The sequence below is a fragment of the Lagenorhynchus albirostris genome, chromosome 9 (assembly GCF_949774975.1).
Source record: "Lagenorhynchus albirostris chromosome 9, mLagAlb1.1, whole genome shotgun sequence".
Lineage (NCBI taxonomy): Eukaryota > Metazoa > Chordata > Mammalia > Artiodactyla > Delphinidae > Lagenorhynchus > Lagenorhynchus albirostris.
Window position 1 is genome coordinate 106,368,691 of NC_083103.1, and position 12,622 is coordinate 106,381,312.

The following is a 12,622-nucleotide window of genomic DNA, read 5'->3' on the forward strand; positions in this document are numbered from 1 at the left end:
GTCCCTGTCTTCTCATTATGTCCACTGTCTCCTGCATTTGTTCCCTCTCTACTGGATCATCCCCACCAGGTAACAAACATATCAATATTCCCCATCTTTAAAATATATCCTGTGCCCTCACCCCTTCCTGCAGCTACTACTTAATGTTCCAGATACCCTTTCTGACAAAGTCCTTTAAGTAACTTTGTCTCCAACACCCTGATCATCTATCATTTCTTTATATGTGCCAGGATTTTGTCCTCATTACTTCACTCATGAAAACTGCATCTCAAAAAATATTTTCGCCCAAATATATCTGTCAAGTCTCAATCTTGACCTTGTTACACTTGTTACACTTTTTGGTGGAATTTGATCCCCTTGACGGCTGCCGCTTTCAAATATATTTTTTGTTTGGTATCCAGGTGTCGCCTCTCCTTTCCCTTCCTGCCTCCGTGAAGCACTTTTTCATTCTTTCATTGATTGTGCTCCTGTTTCTCATCTTTACATATTGGATTTCAGACCTCTTCTCTTCTCCACCTATAATTTCTTCCCAGGTGATTTTTCCAGCCGCTGGCTTTAAATCCCACCTATGTCCTGATGGATGCCAAATCCGTGTCTTCCATTCCAACTCCTCCCCTGATGATGTGTTCAACTATTTGACACCTGGACAGCAGAGAGAAACCTCAAAGGTGTCATGCACACACACGGACACATACACAGCCACACGTGGACACACACACGGACACATACACATATGGACACACACATAGACACACACATGGACACACAGATGAACACACATACACACATGGACACACAGGCACACACACACACGGACACATCCATGGACATACACAGATACACATGGACACATAGGGACACATACATGGAAACACATGAATATGGACACTCGTGAACACACACATGGATGCACACACACGGACACACACAGGGACACACAGACAGGGACACCCACACCGCCACTCTTCCACCTACACCCCATGCAGTGCACCCCTTTCTTCCGCTTGTTCAGGAAAAAATGGGAGGCATCCTGGATTCCTTGCTTTCTCTTTCTCTGTCATACTCTCCTGTCAACACAAATGCTATTAGCATTCACTTAAAAACAAATCCTAGACCCAGATGTTTCTCGTGCTCTCCATGGAAAGCACCTGAGAGAAGCTACCCGAATGTCTAGGCAGCATGACTGCAATAGTCTTCCATCAGTCCTCTCTTCTTTCCCTCTTCTAATCTCCTCTTCACACAGCAACCAGGAATATTACTTTAAAAATACATAAATCGCATCCTGTTTTTCCTAGTTCACAAGCTTCCAGTGATTTTCCCAACTCACTTAGGGGAAAAAAGAAAATCAAAAAATTTTTATCAGGCTTACAAGGTCTACATGAGCAGGCCGCTGGCTACCTCTCTGATTTCACTTGCCAACTCCCCGTCTTCCTTATTCAGATCTAGCTTGATGTCCTTGCTACGTCTTCAACATCCAAGCACAAGCTTACCCCAGGACCTCTGCCCCTGCTACTTCAGCTGTCTGGAATGCTCTTTTCTAGGACCTTTATAGCTTGTTCCTTCACAACATTCAGATCTCTGCTGATGTCTAAAGGTCTGTCTCCTTTAGGCTACTTTATATTTCTTCATAGCACTTATCACTAACTGACAACTTATTACATGTTAACTTTAATATTTTTGTCTTTCCCACTAGAAAATGAGGTCCACAAAGCTGAGACATGTTATTTATCATTGCATCCCAGCTCTTAAGAGAGTACTTGTCTCATTGTTGGTATTTAATATATATCTGTTGAAGGAATAGGTGAGTCAATAAAATGACTTAAGTGCCCTTTACCGTAAATACTCACATATACGTTCATCTTTAGATTTATTTATTTACTTAAGCCTCTGTTTTTTTGTGTGCTTATAGTGTCTTCTTACTTTAGGAATTTCAGGTTTCTCCCAATTGTTGTGTTTTTTATTTTAAATATTGTGATACTGGATTTCCGTCTATATTTTAGCAGTTTGGATCGTGAGCTCATTTCCCAGACATTTTCTTTTTTTTTTTTTTTTTTTTTTGACTGCGTTGGGTCTTCGTTGCTGCGCGTGGGCTTTCTCTAGTTGCAGCGAGCGGGGGTTACTCTTTGTTACGGTGTGTGGGCTTCTCATTGCTGTGGTTTCTCTTGTTGCAGAGCACGGGCTCTAGGCACGTGGGCTTCAGTAGTTGTGGCACGCGGGCTCAGTTGTTATGGCGTGCGGGCTCTAGAGCATAGGCTCGGTAGTTGTGGTGCATGGGTTTAGTTGCTCTGCGGCATGTGGGATCTTCCCGGACCAGGGCTCAAACCCGTGTCCCCTGCAATGGCAGGCGGATCTTAACCACTGTGCCACCAGGGGAGCCCCTTCCCTGTTTACTTCAGAGACGTTTTCCAGGCTCCTGGCTCTTTCAGCCATGCCCCTCTCCCACCCCAACCCCTGCATGGGACTGGCAACCATCGTCCATCCCACAGAGACATTAGGCCCCTCAGGTGTATGTCCTGGGCATCTTCCTTCACACGTCCTGTGGTCTCACAACCTTCTTTCTACCACATGTTCCATCTTTCCTCTGGAAAATGGAGTTAGTCCCTTTTTGATTTCCAAGCTTTGCTACATATTTGATTTCTTTAAAAAATATATTTTATGTAGTGTTTTCTGTGTTTGAAGTGAAAGATGGCTTCCCATCATAGTTCAGTACAGCCTAGACTAGAAATCTCTGAGGTCATTGACACACGCCTAGGGTAACATCGCAGGCTCAGAGTTCACAGTGATGGGTGTGGTGGTGACCCTGTGATGGATCCTGTGGAGTTGCAGTGAGACTTGAAAGAGGCCATTAGTCTATATTCATTATCCTATAATAAACCATCATGGAAAAGAAAAATAAATGAATAAAGAGGCAGTTAGTATTGGGGAGCACATCCAATTGTCTGAAAAGAAGTCATAGATGCTGGATTGATTTCCTGTGTTTGCTATAACAAACTATCACACACTTGGCCACTTAAAATAGCACATAGTTAGGGCTTCCCTGGTGGCGCAGTGGTTGCGAATCTGCCTGCTAATGCAGAAGACATGGGTTCGAGCCCTGGTCGGGGAGGATCCCACATGCCATGGAGCAACTAGGCCCGTGAGCCACAACTACTGAGCCTGCACGTCTGGAGCTTGTGCTTTGCAACAAGAGAGGCCGCGATAGTGAGAGGCCCACACACCGCGGTGAAGAGTGGACCCCGCTTGCCACAACTAGAGAAAGCCCTCGCACAGAAACGAAGACCCAACACAGCCAAAAATAAATACATAAAATAAAATACAGATTAAAAAAAATAGCACATAGTTATTCTCTTACAATTCTGGAGGCCAGACGTCAGACTTCAGTGTCCCTGGGCTGAAATCAAGGGATCGTCAGGGCCCTGCTCCTTCCACAGACTCGCCCCTTCCAGCCTCTGCTGGAGGTCAGTTTCCTTGCTTTGCAGCTGCATCACTGCAGTCTTCGAAGTTGACATCTTCAAATCCTTCTCTGTCCTGTCTTCACACACCTTCTCTGTATGTATCAGATGTTCCTCTGCCTCTTTCTCACAAGGATGCATGTGATGGCATTTAGAGTCCACTGGATAATCCAGTATAATCTTCCCATCTCGAGGTTCTTAACTGTAAAGGTCTGTTCCTGTTTTGCTTTTGTTTTTTTTGTTTTTGTTTTCATTTTGTTCTGTTTCTGTATAAGGGCAGATTTACAGATCGTAGGAATAGGAGGGTGGGCATCATTTATATGGTTTAGGGGACCGCTTTTCCATCCGCCACAGATGGTGATGATAACTATAAACAAGAAAAGTAGTCCCTTTGCTCCCAGCATCCTAAAGGAACAATTTCAGCAGGAGGGGCAGAAATGATAGAAAGCATGACCAGGAGAACTGATTTGTAGAGAGGAAGCGGGAAAGGAGGTGAACCCAGTCACAAGTGCGGATGCATGGCAGAGAGGCGACTGTTGCAGAGGACTCTGTTCCGTGGGGAAACCTAGGGAGGACTGAGAACAAGATGGTGGAGCTGCCTTTGACACCCCCGGGTTCTCTGTAGCTCAGGTGATTTTTAGGCAACAGAATTTCCTTTGGAATCACAGCAGTTCACATGGCTATGAATGGCTGATGGAATGAAACCGTAAACGTGTGATGTTACGCTTTACTTCTTCAGATTCCAGGAGCATGAGAAGCACGTGGATCGTGAGGGATGGGTCAGACAGATCAGTACATTCATTTCAAGTTCACCAGGGTCAACCGAAGGGCAACGAAAAGTCCCTCAGAATAAATTGAAGCATGTTCTACAGGAAGAGTATATTTCCTAAATCTGGGGAAGGGGAGAGGGGAAGACCCTTGGCCTACAGGTGTCACGTCAAAAGAAGGGTGGAGCCGCACAGAGTTCAACAGACTAAGAAGTCCATCTGGGTCGGGAGAAAAACTATTAGAGGTCACGCGTGTCAAGTTAGAGTCCGAGTGCTGTTTCTCTCTTCAAAATTAAACACAACAGGAGTGTCCCCTGAAGCCAGAGGAGGTCAGAGAGAAGACAGGAATTGTTCCACACGTGCATTAAAGCTCCTTGAGATTCAACATAAAGACTAGGCAAGCTTCCGCTTAGCTGTGAGGATCCAAATAACTGATCGCCTTTCTTCTAATGATGGAAAGGGTGAGAGAAAACCCCACACTCCCAGCGCAACGTGATCTGGGGGTACCTTCTACCCCTGATAGACTCACAAGGTTAGCCGAGCCCATCTTTTTAAAATGCAAACACAGAAAGAAAAAACACCTGGGTCATTACAGACCTCAGTGTGAATATCTTCTGTGAACTCATCCCTTGCCTTTTTTGTGCTCCAGTCTCAGGAATGACATTAAATTTTTAAACTTATTTTGAGGAATTTGGAGGAAAAGTGGAGGCAGGTGAAACTTGAGGGACCCCCCCCCCAACCCAAGAAGGGGAAACCCAAGGAGACGTTAGGGCAGTGAGCTGTGGTCAGCCTTAGGGAGGGGAAGGGAAACTCAGAGGTGTGTGGAGAATATGGCCATCTATCATCTCTCGTTTAAATTTCCTCCACGGCCCTGTGGGTGATAGGGCTGTCTCGCTTCACAAATATAAGGGAGACCCTCAGGGTGACAGTGTTTAGAGCCAGAGGGGGCAGGATGTCCAACGCTGGTTTCTTTTACTTCCAATGTCAGGAGAGTTCTGCGGGCTGGGATGTGGCCACGGGTTCCTTACCTGCATCTCGGCTGCCTCAGGTGCAGGAGAAGCAGTCCTTACACTTCCCTTCCAGCTCCTGCTGCCTCTTCAGGGTGGGCTGGGCCCCTCCTGTGTTCCCCCAGCACCGAGCTGAGTGCGGCCCCCTTACACTGATCTCCCCACGCCCACCTGTCCCTGGGCTTCCTGAGAGCAGAAGCTGTGTCTTACTTAGGTTGCTTGACCAGTGCCCCGCACAGGCGGGTTATACATAAACGGCCCGGAAACCAGTGCCCAGTGAGGGCACAGTCCTGACAGTACTTGGATCTGGGGACAGTTATCAGTGCCCTCTGTGCTCCGGCACCTTGCCAGGCACTTAACCAAAACTGACATTTGTTAATCCTCAAAACCACCACGTGCCAAGGCTGTGATTCGTAATTCCAAAGAGAAGGAAACTGAGGCTCGGAGCGGTGAACCAGCTTGCCTGAGGTTACCCAGCAGTGGAGGATGGTAGGGCCTGAGCATGGCCTGTGATGTTTCCCTCGCCCCAGGCTCCCCGGAGGCCCCTCTGTGGACACGGCACTCTGGCAGCACCACCAGGGCCGTTGCACGAAGGAGCTTCAGGGAAAACAAGAAAGAGAAAGACCTGGGGAGTCTTCAGAAAGCAGCAAGAGCCATGTACAGCTCAAGGGCCAGCTGGCCAGCACACCGGGGGACACGGGATTGGGAGGCGGCGCTGAGAGGGGCTGGTCAGACCAGGCAGGCTTCCTGAAGGCGGTGGCGTTTGCCTGCAGTGCGCCATCTCTGCTACCTGGGAAGTGGGTGCAACTGTCTCCCCGGCAGCTGGATGGGTCGCCAGCGCCCCCTTGTGCACACAGGGAGAACTGGAGCCACTCGGCCCACAGGACAGGGGTGGTCCCGCGGCCGCTGAGCCCTGAGCCAGGAGCACGCATTGCTCTTCCTGCCCAAATTGGAAAACCACTCCTTCAGTCCCAGGACCAAATAACCAAGCGGGTCTCCAGGCCCTGAGCGGGTGAGGCCTTCCCTTCTGCCTTTCCTGCTGCAGAGGAGCCTCTGGCCCTGGGCCCGCTCCCAGCGTCTCCGGGGTTCCTCCTGGGGCTGTGCAGTGGACAGGTGAGCTGGTGCATCCTCTAGAGGAGAGCAGGGTTTTACCCGGCCCGGGATATCTGCAAGGGGGCAGGTCTGAGTGAAGGGCCCCAGGCTGGGACTCAGGGAGCGTGGGCTCTGGGTGTCAGCCGGTTTGCCTCCCTTTGTTTAATTGGGCAATTTTTTTTCTCTGGATTTCAGTTGCTCCACCTGAAAAACAAGTACTGGATCATATTGGGGGGATCATATTGGGGAATCAAGTGTTGGTTGCCCCCTCCTGGGTCCTTCCTGGCCTCTCCCCGTGGCCCCTCCTTCCCCCCCACCCTTGGAACCAGTCACAAGGAATGTGGATGGTTTAAAGGGGTAGATAGTCTATTTAGATTAGAAAACGAAGGCTAGGGTTACTGAGATTCCTCTGGTTGCAGCCGTAGATTCCATGTGAGAATGTCCACTCCTGTCCAGGAGACGAGCAGCAGTTCTGTTCCTTTAATAATTCAGTCGACGCATATTAGTTTAGTGACTATTATATGCTAAGCAAAGTGCTGCCCCCTGCCCCCTGCTGCCTAACTAATGATCTGGAGAGGATACAAACTTGCATCCTGGTGGCTGTAACAGAATTTACATCTCTGTAAAATTGCCTTTGTATGAGGACAAGATTTGGAGAGGAATAGAAACTCAAAAAATAAGACAAGAGTTGATGGTGTGTCGGAAGGTGGGAATGGGCAGCTTGTACTGCTATAATGTTGTTTATAAAACACAGCATCACAAGGGTGCGCAGACACAGGGGCCATGACACTGGAGGCGGAACAGAGTCACTCACGACGGCGGCTAGAACGTCCTGGCACAGATGCCACGTCAACATCAGCCTTAAAGGAGGACGCTCACACACCCAAGTGAAACAGCTACGGAATAAAAATAAATAGATTCATTCATTCCATCAGTCAGTCAGTCATGCACAGCTGAGAATATACAGATAATTAATACACATTTCGTGCCCTGCAGGAGAACAAACAGGAAAGAGTTAAGAAATGCTGGTCGTCAGGTGAACACAAGCCCAAGAGAAGTGTGTTCTCAACTAGCAACTAATGATACCTCCCCATCTTCACAGCTCGCTATCCATAAGCAATCTGTCAGTCATGAGTATTATTATTATTGACATTATTATTTACCCTGTGTCTGTGGAGCTTTCTGGGAGAAATGGGAGGGAGCAAAGAAAGTGAGGACATGGCAGGGAGACGTACATTTTCAATGGATTGAGATGCTATCGATTAGAAAACAGAGCTCTGAAATAAAGTTTGGGAAAACTTGAAGAAAACCCTTAGCATATGAAGTAGTCCTGAGCTCACCCGCAACAGCAGCAGCCTCTCCGGCTCACTCCCATCGCCGTGGCAGCCTAAAGAAGTGTGATGTGTTCTTTGAATTACCTTCCTTCCAGCAACGAGGACTGCACGCTGGTCCCCTCTGTGCCCTGAGCTGCGCTGACCCCAGGCAGCGTCTACCCAGTGGCCAGATGCAGGGGAGACCTCTTCACCTCCCACAGACACACCCTCTTTGCTGGCGATACAGAAGCAAGGTCAACATGGAGCAGGGGAAGGAGCTAGGTGCCTAGGAGCTAGGTCCCATGGAGGGACAGCTGGCGATCAGAGCAGGCAGTACCAGGGGGTAGCGTGGGAGGAGACAGACCCCAACCCTTATCTGCATTACTGACCCCTGACACCACGGGAAAGTTCACTGCAGGAGTGGGCCCCACTGGACAGAGGAGGGTGGACTCACCCTTGCCAAGGGGGCCAGCCCCTTGCTGGCCAGCACCCTCTGCCTCATGGGCCAGTCTTCCAGGACTGGGTGGGGGCCACATGAACTCTTGAGTTCCTGGCCTGTTAGGCTTCCTACTGGCTGATGAATGGTTTGGTTCATCAAAAAACAAACAGTATCCCCAAACTTTACCCCATGACCATTATCATTACCACCAAAATGTTCCCTCTCCAAAGCACTCTAGGCTTATGTTCGTACGAATAAAGTAACCCCCTTTGCCCTCGCCTCTCCCCCTGCCATACTTAACGTGACATTAAGCCTCCTAGAAAAACAAAAGTATGTCTCCTAAGGAACATTATGGAAAGCCCGTGGATATTTTGTTTATGTGGACCTTTCAAAGCAAGCTACCATCTTTAATATTCTTTTCTCAAGCTCCATCCGAAAGCAAAGTTCCTGTAGCTAAAGTGAATGAGGAGATTTACTGCAGAAGAACTTGACAGAGATCAGACTTTTTTCCCTTTCAAGAATGCATTGAGGGCTTCCCTGGTGGCGCAGTGGTTGAGAGTCCGCCTGCCGATGCAGGGGACACGGGTTCGTGCCCCTGTCCGGGAAGATCCCACATGCCGCGGAGTGGCTGGGCCCGTGAGCCATGGCCGCTGAGCCTGCGCGTCCGGAGCCTGTGCTCCGCAACGGGAGAGCCCACAACAGTGAGAGGCCCGCGTACCGCAAAAAAAAAAAAAAAAAAAAAAAAATGTATTGAGGTTAAAATAAGACAAAACAAACAACAAAACAGCCTCTGCAGGATAAAGTACATCAGAGAAGGCCCTGCACGTTTCTATTCATTTCATTTTCTGAGCAACTTATCTGCCCATTAAAACCAAGCCCAGGGAAATGGATGTGAGTTGGGGTCTGGGGCTGAGAAGGGTTAAACGCCTTTTTCTTCTTGCGCGGCATGCTCTGGGGATGTGAGAGGAGCCCTGGTCAATAGACAGATATATTGACTTGTTATTATTTAAAGTTGTTTAACCAGGTAGAGATAAACGAAAGCTTTCAGCAGCTGAACTATCACACAAATCACAATTAAGGTGGCATATGTGTTTGGGAGACATAAAATCAATTCCCGCGAAGATAATATTTTAGTCTCTATTGGAACTTGAAAACAGAAGTAAATTTTCAGCAGCAACAGCTGGGCTTGTTCCATCCAGGAGGCTCTCTATTAACTGTACAAGAAGGGCCTTTATTACCTCTTCTAATGGTTTTCCTCTATGGTTTTGTCTTCTTCAAAAAAGGCAAATTGATTGCGGTGGTGCTGTGTACTGACGTGACCATGGGGGCAGCGGCAGCGGAGGCTCCCCACTTGCACGTAGACCGCCTGCTCCTCCGGGAGGGATGCTTCTTGTTGGGAGGAGAGGGTACTGGAGCCATGGGGGCTGCCGGTGGGCCTGGGTCTGGAGCTGTGGGGGCCTGGCCGTCACTCCCGGGGGTAGCTTTCCTGGCTGCCTGGGAGGAAAGCCTGTGTAGCAAAGGGAGGCATTTGTGGGTATGAAGTAACCTCTGGGGTTTCATCACCTCCAAAGTTTCCCCCAGTGGGATGTGACCTCTGAGGACTGTGTCTCACCATTTAACATGTTAATCATACGAATGTGTGTGTGTGTGTGTGTGTGTGTGTGTGTGTGTGTGTGTTGTCCTCTTAATTCTGTCCGTTGCCTGGAGGGCAGGGACCCCATTTAATGTCACTGGATTCTCTATTGGACTTAGTATGATGCAGGCATGTAGTATGTACTCCTATAAGGGGGGCCATGGATGTGGGGAGCCCGCCGGTCCAAAGGCCTGGATCTAATTCACTCCCCAGCACCCTACACTCTCAGCCCTTACTCATGGTTGTTCTTGGGAAGTGAGGCTGGGTTAATGTTTCACTCCCGTTGAGTTCTCCCTGTGAGCTAAGATAGGAAGGTACCATGTAAGCAGGGTGGGGTACAGGTGACCCTTTGGTGGTCACAGCACTTGCCTATGAGTAAGAGGAAAATAGGATGAGGAAATTTGGCCTCCTCAGGGCAGCAGGTAGGGGCCTAGGATGCTTTGGTTCTAGAGTGAGAACAGACCAAGTCAAGAGAGGAAAGATGGCCAGTGAAGGGCCAGCAGCCGGAGCCCGGGCCCCGTTCTCGTCTGGGTGCTAACCAGCTGGGAGAACTGGGGCTTGCCGTCGGGCTCTGGGTTGTAGGTGCTTTGTCTGAAAAACATGAACAGTGAAACCCAAGATCTTTAGAAGACAGACACTTATAAAAATGCAAGATGAGCACTCCTGCCAAAGGGAAGCAAACAGACAAGCAAAGCAAATGAAGAAGCAAACAGACACCCTGTTCTGTCCAGAGCCGCTCCCTTTTAGACAAAGAAGTGAGCACTGGGGACCACAGGCATGGGCCACTCAGAGCCCCCTGCCTCCCCCTTCCCACCCTACTGGTGTTGACTCCCCCCTTTCACTCTGCCCACTGCATCTCTACAAGGCCTCTGCTCAAGGGCCGTTTTGATCATGCTTCTCAGCTCAAAAGCCATGGATTCACTTATGCAGTAGTTACTGAGGTTTACAGTGTGCTGGGCACGGTTGTAGGTGTTTGGGACACAGGCACAGCAGCAGTGAGCTAGGGGCATACAGGGTGACGGACAGGGAAGTCAGCGGAGGAAGAGAGGCACTTTCACAGACGTAGACACTGCCGTTTATGTAAAGTCAGTTGTCCCCATTTGCCTGAATAGAGTCATGTTGGACCGAACAGAGTCTGAATTTCCATTGTCCACAGTCTGTCTTCCTAGGCTGTGAGTTTTGGTGACCTGTCTTGTTTTATCCAAGCTAGGAAACAGAGAAAAGCTATTCCCTCCTATTATAGGATTGTTTTTTGTGTACTGCGGCCTGGAATTAAATTCTCTCCTCTCTTTAGTTCTTTGTAGGATCAGAGTTCCCTCCTGTGTGTTGCTTCTCCAAAGCTCTCAGACTTGTGCCCGTCTTAGGGTCAGACACACGTAAGCCAGCCCTACCAGGGGCTTGTTTCTCGATGGCAAAGCAGAAGGGGCCAGGCTGCAGAGCACAGGCATCTTCTAGACCCAACCCTTGGAGCCGTTTTCAGAGCGGCTCTGCTTGAATATATTCTCAGAGTTGGAGGGTACCATTTTCTTTCCAGAGGTGGAGACCCCACCTTGCCTCTGGAAGCTCACACAGAAGGTAGGCATACACAGGCTGAAGTGGCTGCCCTTGGGTCAGTAGACAGAGCCCTGAGAGCAGGGGGCCATGGGTGCTGCACTGGGAAGAGCTAGAGTATGGAATCAGAGGAACCCGCCATGGAGGTGGATTCCAACCCTGCCGACCTCTGGCCGCGTGAGGACCTCTAGCCACCTGCCTCTGGGCTCCAGGGGGATAGCGCATCATGCTTGAGGCAGTTCGGATGTTGTATGAATTAGTACATGTGAGAGCCCCCTAGCTCCACACGTGATTTCAATAAAGATAAATGTTAGCAGCGCTCGGCCCTTGCTCTGCGACTCCCAGCCCGCCTGCCCCCTCCCCCGTACACACATCGTGGTCCGAAGTCTTCACGCTGCTGCTGGGCAAGAGATGGGCCGGCGGCAGGGTCACATCCACCTGTGCACATCACTGTGAACGCACGTCACACTCAAGAGACAGGATTCTTCCCCCCGCCGGGCGCGGGCCTCCTCGTGTCTTACTCTCTTCCTCAGCAATTTCCAGTTTCTTAAGGTAAGAATTGAGAGGAAGGAGAGGGGCAGGTCGAAGAGTGACGAAACTGTCCACAGAACAGAGATCAGTACAGGGAAGAGCTGGGCAGGGACAATGGAGGTTCTTCCAGTAACTCCACAAGGAATTGACATCAAAGTGGGCACATTCAAACAAGCGGATCAGCTCGGGTACCGGAGCACCGTCACACAGTGGAAGATGTGAGCCGGGAGGAATCACAGACAGGGTTGTCCACGCTGCCCGCGCAGCACTGAGACGGAGACTTTGGCTTCATCAAGAGAACAGGGCCTTTGTACCCGAGGGCCTCCGATGAGTCCCTTTACTGTCCTAGCTGACTCTACCATGCAGCCGCTAGTTCTCTAATAAGCTGATTTCCCCCGAGACCTTTACCGAGGAAGACACAGAAACTGCAGTGATTTGGTCTTGTAACCACAGCAACCGTCCTTGCAAATCCGCCTTGCAGGGAACGAGGCCAGGAGCGAACAAGGAAGCAGGCTCCATGGGTAGCGCCCAGGCTGCGTTCCTCCTTAGACAGCGCAGAAAGCACCCCCTACCCCACGGGGTCCAGGCGCCGGCGGATCCAGGGATATCCTCTGTGCTGTTGGAGTCGGTCTGCTGATTCGCCCCGGACTGCATGGAGGGAAACGAAAAGGGGAGAAGAAGGAGGGTTTCATTTGACACGTAGGGGCTAATATTTTGCCAGGCGCTCTACACGTTTTGTTTCCTGTGACCCCGAGGACCACTCTGAGAATATGATATTTAAGCAGAGCCATTCCTCCCACGACGTCTTCTGGACCATCATGTGGGGTAGGTGTGGGG